This window comes from Chiloscyllium plagiosum, chromosome 40 (assembly GCF_004010195.1).
Source record: "Chiloscyllium plagiosum isolate BGI_BamShark_2017 chromosome 40, ASM401019v2, whole genome shotgun sequence".
In the NCBI taxonomy this organism is placed as follows: domain Eukaryota; kingdom Metazoa; phylum Chordata; class Chondrichthyes; order Orectolobiformes; family Hemiscylliidae; genus Chiloscyllium; species Chiloscyllium plagiosum.
Window position 1 is genome coordinate 24,628,850 of NC_057749.1, and position 4,190 is coordinate 24,633,039.

The following is a 4,190-nucleotide window of genomic DNA, read 5'->3' on the forward strand; positions in this document are numbered from 1 at the left end:
CACACACACACTGTCTCACACACACACTCTCTCACACACACATTCTCTCTCACACACTCACACACTTGCTCACACACACACACTCACACACACACTCTCACACACACATTCTCACACACACACTCTCTCTCTCACACACGCACTCTCTCTCACACATGCACCCTCTCTCTCTTTCTCGCTCTCTCTCTCACACACATACACACACGCGAATGTGCAATACAGAACAAATGCTGAGGTAGAGGATGTGGAGTTTAAAAAAAGCTAAAGTTCATGAGATAAGTGAATTGTATCTTCTGTTGGTGGCTTGGATGTGAGATGGTGTTTCGCATGATTCATTTTCTTGATCTTTAATCTCTTTTAAACTGCAATTAGTCCTTATTCCAGAGTGGCTGGTATCACATTTATACCATTATCAGATCCTGTATTTTCTCAATTCTCTCGCTCTGTGTTGTATTCCAACTTGTAACAGAGGTAGTAATGAAGCTGCAAAAAAAGTTGAAATAAACTGCTGTTTATTCCTGATGCTGCCTCCCCTCTGTAACCCCATAGGTTTATAATATTAGATCTTTCCAGCTGATCATTGGCTGACTTTGAGGGCAATGCATATTAATGAAAGAACTTCAATCTCCCATTGTCAGAGCTATCTCTGAAACAGATAGCATTCTCAGTATCATTTTTGCACAATGCATTTTGATAGGATTCCTCTCCTCTCTGGCTATTTCTGCCGATGCTCCTTCCCCTTGGATATACCCAGGTAGTTCAAACAATGGCAAGTGTGAAATTCTGAAGGGGAGACTACTCACATTTTTTTAGATTACATTAGATTTTTAGATTTTTTAGATTAGATTACATTACATTACAGTGTGGAAACAGGCCCTTCAGCCCAACAAGTCCACACCGAACCGCCGAAGCGCAACCCACCCATACCCCTACATTTACCCCTTACCCAACACTAGGGGCAATTTAGCATGGCCAATTCACCTGACCTGCACTCTTTGGACTGTGGGAGGAAACCGGAGCACCCGGAGGAAACCCACGCAGACACGGGGAGAATGTGCAAACTCCACACAGTCAGTCGCCTGAGTCGGGAATTGAACTCGGGTCTCTGGCGCTGTGAGGCAGCAGTGCTAACCACTGTGCCACCGTGTCATTTGTTTGTTGTTAATCCACATCTGAGTTTTTCTTTTGGAAACTTGGCTTTATTCGTAGGTCACGGGATTTTGGCAGCCATTGCAAAACGACAACATCCTCGTTCGTTCAAAGTTGTGTTAATTCAAACAAAAGTCTCAGATGTTAAATCAATTGGTGGAATCAAAGACCATTAGACCATTACAACTTCATGACACCTTGCCAATAAGGCTCAGGGTTTTGAAGAGCAACTGGGGGACAGTAGGGAAAGGGAATTTGAAAATATATTTAGTTTTTTTCATCACATATTCATGGGAATGTAGATCTATTAACACAAAAACCGTTGACGTAAAAGATTCAGATAGAAGTGTTTCGGAAACTGCCAAAATAGTTGGGAATGGACATTTATTTCTCCAGAGTGTGATTAGATTAGATTAGATTCCCTACAGTGTGGAAACAGGCCCTTCGGCCCAACCAGTCCACACTGACCCTCCGACGAGTAACCCACCCAGACCCATTTCCCTCTGACTAATGCACCTAACACTATGGGCAATTTAGCACGGCCAAATCACCTGACCTGCACATCTTTGGACTGTGGGAGGAATCCGGAGCACCCGGAGGAAACCCACGCAGACATGGGGGGAATGCGCAAACTCCACACAGACAGTCGCCCGAGGCTGGAATTGAACCCAGATCCCTGGTGCTGTGAGGCAGCAGTGCTAAACACTGAGCCACCAGGCCTCCCATTAATCTTTGGTATGTCCCAAATCTAATCAGGGAGAATACAACTCGTGATTGGCAAGTTGACATCGAGCTCCAAACATCGCGTCATCATGTCAGACATATTGACGTTTGCTTATCCAGTGTGGATGATCCTTTAAGTTCACAAATCAGACCCCTTAATTGGTTGTAGTCTCATGGTTGCCAAATTGGAATTACAAATGGGGGCGGGGAGGGGGAGGGGGAGCTTACCATTCCGTACCAAGTTGTACCACTTTTGTACCACTTTGGTGGCCCAAATGGTCACCTTTAAAAAGACCACTTGACCACAGCGCCAACTCTGGTTGGAGGACTCAAAGCTTGATTCATGACCCATTGCATCCTAACCCCCACCTCGTTCAAATAGCCTCACGTCCCCTCTCCAATGCTTTCCATAACAGAATGTAGCGATGTATGTGCCCCTCGATCATTCTGTCCCACCCCATATTATTTATTGGAATGGTTTTACTTCCCATTTCTCGGGTATAATCCGAGAATGGTGCTTTCTGTAACTCGCCCTCTGAAGGGTGATTGTACTTTTACATCTTTGCTTGAACAATGTCAGAAAGTCCTTTCTCACAGGAATTGTACAGCTGGAGAAGATGGGATGAGGATATTTTTCCGTGTACACTAGCCAGCCATCGCTCTGTTATTCTGTGTTTATGATAATAGGCAATCACTGGGATCATTCAGGAACATGCACTTTGTGTTTTCTGAGCAAAGAGAACAGAAAAGGCAACTTTTCTGCTATTGGCCTGCAGTAATCTCCTTACGGAGCTTGAGTTCAGTCCCGTAGATATCCCAAAGCAGTAGTCAAGGAGCTGGTTATCTTCAGAGCATTTTAATTTCAATAAGAGGACCTTCCAGACTGAGAGAAGGTCCTTATTGGTATATACAAAGTGCCCGAACACCTCTATCAGGCCAGGTCCCTGGAGATCTATACCAGAACATGATAAACAGTGCAGACCATGTTCATCTCTCTCTATCGAACACTTCGACACCTATCTAACACTGAGGCATAGTCAATAACTTTCTTCATTATGCCATCAGCTTCATTGTTAACCTTTATATAAAATTGTTGCTTTGTATTGTACAGTCAATCCTCGGATGAGCTTCCCCCAATGTATTACGGTTCCGGGCTGTACACTCCAATGTGTTAAGGGTAACAAGAGTTGAATTGATTCCCTTTCTTTATTCATTCACCCCCTTGGTTGGTCGCTGCAAGGTTAATTTACAAAAGATACCTTCCCTTCTGGACACTTCTAATCCCAGATCAAATAAATTTATGCTTTTAGACAGAGCTTATTTCACCAGGCTTGTTTTGAGTTAACAAACAAAATGTGCTTATTAGGTACTAACCATGAGAAGAGCTAATAATGCATGTGTGCACATACATATACATGCACATACTTACACACACAAAATCACAGAAACTTACACATACACACACACTCATGCACACTCACACGCATACACATTGACACACACTCATACATATGCTCACATACACACAAACTCATACACACTATCACACACACACTCATTCACGCACACACACACTCATACACACTCTCTCCCTCAAACACACACACTCATACACACTCTCTCTCCCTCAAACACACACACTCATACACACTCGCTCTCTCACATACACACATATACATACACACACATGCACTCACACACTCACATGCACACACTCATACACACATGCATACACGCACACTCACGCATACACACTCATACACACACACACGCACTCATACACACTCATCCGCGCACACTCATACACACTCACACACTCATGCACACTCTCACACACGCACACTCATACATACACACTCATATACACTCACTTACACGCACTCATACACACGCTCACACACACTCATACATACTCTCTCTAACATACGCACATTCATTCACACTCTCACACAACATACATTCATACACACAAACAACACTCATATACAAACACACTCAATACACACTCACACTTCACACACAGTCATACATACTCTTTCTCACTCACACCACACATACACACATACATACTCACACACACTCATATTACACACTCTCTCACACACTCTCATACGCACACACAATTACACCTTCATACACACTCTCATACATACTCTTTCACACACATACCACATACACACTCACCTACACGTTCTGGATTAGTAGTGCTAGAAGAGCACAGCAGGTCAGGCAGCATCTGAGGAGCAGGACAATCGACGTTTCGGGCAAAAGCCCTTCATCAGGAACACAGGCAGAGAGCCTGAAGGGTGGAGAGATAA